The 5494-nt window shown below is 33.9% G+C and overlaps 1 long non-coding RNA gene across 3 annotated transcripts in view; it reads left to right on the top strand.

The window, feature by feature from the left end:
* Nucleotides 1–2006, top strand: part of LOC116185021 — a 3248-nt gene extending 1242 nt beyond the window's left edge. For 2 of the 3 annotated variants that reach the window (XR_004149732.1, XR_004149730.1), the window contains 3 exons: nucleotides 808–955; nucleotides 1031–1141; nucleotides 1261–2006. This is a non-coding gene — a long non-coding RNA (uncharacterized LOC116185021). Of the gene's footprint in view, nucleotides 1–6; nucleotides 956–1030; nucleotides 1142–1260 lie in introns of those variants that run through there. The other variant, XR_004149731.1, reaches the window with a different exon arrangement.
* The last annotated feature ends 3488 nt before the right edge of the window (nucleotides 2007–5494 follow it).

The following is a 5494-nucleotide window of genomic DNA, read 5'->3' as shown; positions in this document are numbered from 1 at the left end:
ATAACGAAGCCAGCGTCCCTAGGCGCAGCCGGGCGCAGAGCGACGCCGTATGGCGTCGACGTCGCGAGCTCGATCCCAACTTTTCTCTCTGTTTCTCTATCTCTCTCTCTCTCTCTCTCTTTGGTTAACTCTTCTTTCGGCCAACGTCACACCGGAAGATCACAGTGTACACACTTCTTTGCGATCCTCGCGCTCTGTATTTCTCTAAGGAACGACCATACCGACGAAACTGGACGAAGAGAGAAGGTGCAAGAGAGAGAAATAAGGATAAGGGGAGAGGGAAATGGAGAAGTGTGCGCGCGAGAAAGAGACAGAGAGAGGGAAAGGGAGCAAGCTCAGGAGCAGTAAGGGAGAGAACTTTCGTTATCGCGCCGCGAGTGACGCGCTGCCCTCGGAGCGTCGCGACGCCGCCAGACGCCCGACAGTCGTCAGTCAGACGCGCCACGGTTGTCTCGTACACTGACCGGTTTTCGTAACCGCCGCTGCACTTCGCGCTCGTCCTTCGAAGGATTCGCGTATTCTTCCTCCACGCCTCTCTCTCCTCTTCCTCCCTCTGTTTTCCCGTGTCGCAACCAGAAGACCACTCGGTAAAATTTTTCAACCATAGACACCGACCGGACATCGTACGTACGTACGTTCCTTCTTTTCTGCATTCTTCCGAGCCACGACTCGCTTTTCTCCTTTCTCCCCGGTGTCCCGTCTCTGTTAAGAGTCGTGGCTCGTGGACACGAGTCGCGCACCGTGAACGTCACTCGTCGCACGTATACCGAGCCGAGCTGTCATTCTCGAGAAACCGACTGCTTTCAGTGAATGACACCCGCCGTATTCGAATTGAATTTTCAACGTGCTGGACTATGCTAAATTTTTCAACTCGATGGATATTCTGAACGGACTTTTTAGAAGCTATACATCGACAGAGAGAATGGATTAGAAGCTGTTTGATGGCGGAAAAGAGGTTAGTATGAAAATTTTAATTGTTTATAATTTTTTTGTTTTTAGTTGATTTCATATTAATAACAATCTTGTTTAGGATTGTGGAGGATATGGCTCTTGAGGATATTATTACGAAAAATTTTAAAAGACCATCGAATACCCTAATAATAGGCAACCGGATTAACATAATGGTAGACGGGGCGAACAGGTATCTCTGAATTTTCGTTCTGTTCCTATTGTACTTCATTTATTTCACTTTTATTAATTATATATTTTTCAATTCGATTCATTGTTTTTCGAAACATCTGACATTGAATCTTTTTTCAGGTTTAAATTATATATGCAAATTGCATACGATCTTCAAGCGATAAATGTCATCGTCTTACCTTCGTTTCCAGTGGTTTCTTCTGCATGGTGTTGTGGAATAATCGAGGTCATCATGCATAAATGACGTCTTCGAATGGATTATCCAATTCTTGGCAAGTGTTTTCGGATAGTGATAACTGGGGCCATATCTCGACGAGGAATGTGAAACCCCCTGTACGTATACTGAATGTATCCTGAGTGTATTTCTGTCCGGTATACCTTCAGTATACGTAACAGGAGGCTACACCGAACTACGCTGGATGTCATCATGGATCTCGTTGATATCCGCCAGTAATCGTAAATCCATTTTAAACGGATTACGATGCGATAGCTATCTTTATTACCAATATAGTTTAGAGCACTTGTGTACATCATCGCCTTGCATAAATTGGAACTGTAATTTATTATATTTTGTACATATTTATATTCGACGACTGAATTACAATTCGATTGTATATCTTGTTAAAACTAATGGAACTTGTTAGGTTATGTGTTTACTTGCTTGCGAGAGAAGGAAGTGAGATTAAAATAAATGAACAATCGATGTTGTAAATTATGATTTGTGTACTTGAGAAAGAAATAATTGTTAGGTTATGTAAGTTGCGATGCAGAATAAGTGAGGTTAAGGTAGTTGATTTTATGGATGATTGTAGATTGTTTTGTATTGTGTTGATTATTGAAATATTTTTAAAATAAGAAAATAAGTTTAAAAATAGATAGGTTTTAAAAATTTTTTGATGAAATTAGTATTTAAAGTTTGTAGATTGAATTTGAATTAATAAATGATTATACAGAATAATTGTCAATATGATGCATAGCAATTGCCTGTAAGAATTATGTGAAATCCTATCGATCTTTTATTTATGTTGGCATTTCATAAATATTATTGAACTTAATATTGTTTTACGAATTCCTAATTGTTAGTAAAATGAAAATCGTTTGGAAATAGAAAAGTTTTATGATATTTTGAAAAATAAGATTATCAAATAGATTATATAAAATGATCCTGAAATTTTTTATTAAAGAATTTAGAAATACAATTCGAGAATTAAAATTAACAATGAATTCTTATGAAATATCGGAGTAATTATAATTTCAATTGCGAATGTAAATTATTAATATTAAGAATATAAAATTATAAATTTTATATTATAGTGTTTATATGCTGATATAAATAATATCAAGCAATATTTTTTCGATTTTATTTCAATATTTCTACAATTTAGAGATAATTAATGATTTTTTCATTAATTTAGAATTACTTATTCCAATCAGCAATCAAGCAATCAAGCAAATATATTTCTTAATATATTATATCAAATATATTACTACCATATGGAAATTAAATCGTGTTTTTCAATTTTTTATATCATATATGTAATTTAAAAAAAATATAAAACATATTATGTCATTAAATATTTTTTCAAGCAATTAATAATTAAATATGAATTAAATATCATTCATCTCAAACAAAAAATAGTAATTTCTATTTCTTCGATCAATAATATTTGCCATTTGAAACTTTGAAGCTTAAGTTCGAAAAATTTTAGAAATCAAAATTTATTAAAATTTGAAATTTCAGAAGAATTCATTTAAATTTTAGTTCTCGACGAAATCATACTTTCCGAAACTCGATTATTCGAAACTTCGAAATTTTAATTTCCGAAAAGAAAGTTTTTTCAAATAATTAACAAAATAATATTCCTTAGAAAATAAAAAAAAGAAAAAATAACCATTTTAAATTTTCGTAAATAATAAAATTTCACAAAATCCTCAAATTAATCTAATCTCCGTATCGTAAATCGACATCAAACTTATTTTAAAAAGAAAATTTTAAAGAGATAAAGAAATAAGAATCAAATCAGATTAAAAATTCGCATAAGATCATTCATCAAACACGAAATAAAATTGTTTACGAGTTCGAACGAAGTTCGCCGATAAAACCCGAACGAAACAAACAAGATATAAGTCATCTCGTTTCAATCACCCTCTTTAATCTTTCTCAAGACACGATGGAGGTAACTATTTCGCCCGTGTCGAACGTACAACTTTCTCTTTTAGAGGCAATCGTAAAAAAGGGTTGAAGACAGGCCATGTCGACCTATTTGTCTGTAAATCGGCAAAAGGGTTGGTGAAAGTAGACTCTGGCAATAAAAATGTTAAAAATTCGAAAGTCAAGAAAGGGTTGGCCGTGGATAATGGGCAGGGATGGAATTTCACTTTCTTCTCTAGAAGCACGAACCGAAAACGGTCAGTTCACATCGCGGTCAAGTGCGTACTATTTCGTGATTTTAAAATCTAGAAGTGACTTTTTTCTATTTTTTTTTTTTCGCAGTTGTTAATCGGTTTATGGCGTCTTGTCAAAAGGAATGGAACATCTTGGCCAGAGTAAGTATCTATACCTGGATATTTGGTTACCTGCTGTTAGTATACTTAACGACCCTCGTTTACTAATAATCATTTTTAAATTATCGATTAATTCTAATAAGGTAATCTCATATTTGAAGGATTAAAAAAAAAACTTTTATAAATGCACAGTTAAATTAGACATTTTTAATTGAACATTGATGCAAACAACCGTAGAATAGTTTTACGGTTATATTGTTTGCATGGTGTGTCCTGAATTTTTCATTTTTCCCTGACCAGTCGCGAAATTTTCAAGGAAATTACATGAACGCTTGAAATTTAGAAAATTTATTTTTTAAATTTAACTCTATGCAGAAACTTACAACAAATCGAGTTATGTTAATTGTTATAACTAAATTTTATTGATATAAGGCATTCGAATTCTTGTAAATTACTTTACGTACGTTCTAATTATTCTTTCAAAAATATAAATGTATTATTTTTGATAGGTTTCTCTCGTATTTCTAAATTAAATCAATATGTAAACAAAGAAATTTTTTCCTAAATAAATTAGGAGACGAGGCACGGTTACGTTCGCCATAGATGATCGCGTATGCAGACCTTGCGTCACGGACAAGGCGCATCTGGATCATTGAACTCACTCGAACTGTCTGTCCAGGGACAAAACAGCATCGAATTATGCATTCTCGAAACCCTCGTCGACGCTATTTCTCTTTTTTTTTTTTTCTTCCGCTTCCTTTCTTCTCTATTTTTATCTCTACTCGAACGAGTGTACAAAATTATACGGAGAGACGAGAGACAGAAAAATTCCAGGATGGAAATTTGAAGAATAAACTATTTAAAATTTTTATGAAACTTTTTGAAAAATTTTTCACTCGAATTTCCTGGATAAAATTAAATGAAAAATTTACTCATTTTGATATTCCTCGAAATTCCAAGAATTTAAATTTTGGAAAAATTTTAAAAGAAATCTTTTCAAATGCAATTTTATCACATATATGTGAATATTCGATAAACTACTTATAGCTCTTCTTTTTTTTTTTTCCATTTTTATTCAAACGTTCAAAATCAGGCAAAGAATTATCGGAGGAATGTTGGAAATTCCTATGAAAAATTTAAAAAATTTTACCACTCGCGTGTTTTACGAGCCACCGATAAGAGACGAAGAAAACATCGATAAGAAAGGAAACCTAAGAATAGAGAGTTGGAAAGAAAGTAAATCTACTAAAACTGCAGGATATGGATATTATTGGACAAAAAAATTTTGAATCACTCTTCCACTTTCAATTAATACACCTTCTATTGATTTCAATCGTTAAATAAAAATTAATATAATGATTAATAAAAATTATTATATTTCGAGGTTACCTAAAATCCTAACCTAACTTTCTTTCAAACACTTATCCTCTTTTTAGAAAAAATTTCAAGAAAAATTGCATCCCTCCATGTGTATACATAAAAAAAAAAAGAAAAAAAAAGGCAGAAAACCTTAGATCCTCGGAAAAGCTCTGAAATTCAAAAGGGAGCTGGAAAAGCGTTTCGACAAAGTTCAACGAGCCCAACCATCTTTCTCTCCATTCTACGTATATACATATGTACGTGCAAAGAACAGAGACAGAGAGAATTCTGAACAGGAGTCCAACAAGGATAGCGAGAGAATAGAGACAGAAGATAGGCGAGAAAGAAAGCGAGAGACAAAGACGGACAGTGAGAAACGGTGGAAACTCGCGAGAGATTTCTGTCTTGCCGACCAATCAGGTGGCCGCCTCTTTCGATGGCCCAACCCTCGACCCAATATGGCCGCCACGCGCGAAACAGAGCTCTAACC

The sequence above is a fragment of the Apis dorsata genome, unplaced genomic scaffold, assembly GCF_000469605.1.
Source record: "Apis dorsata unplaced genomic scaffold, Apis dorsata 1.3 scaffold_85, whole genome shotgun sequence".
Taxonomy (NCBI): Eukaryota; Metazoa; Arthropoda; class Insecta; order Hymenoptera; family Apidae; genus Apis; species Apis dorsata.
This window is presented reverse-complemented; position numbering and strand designations above follow the sequence as displayed.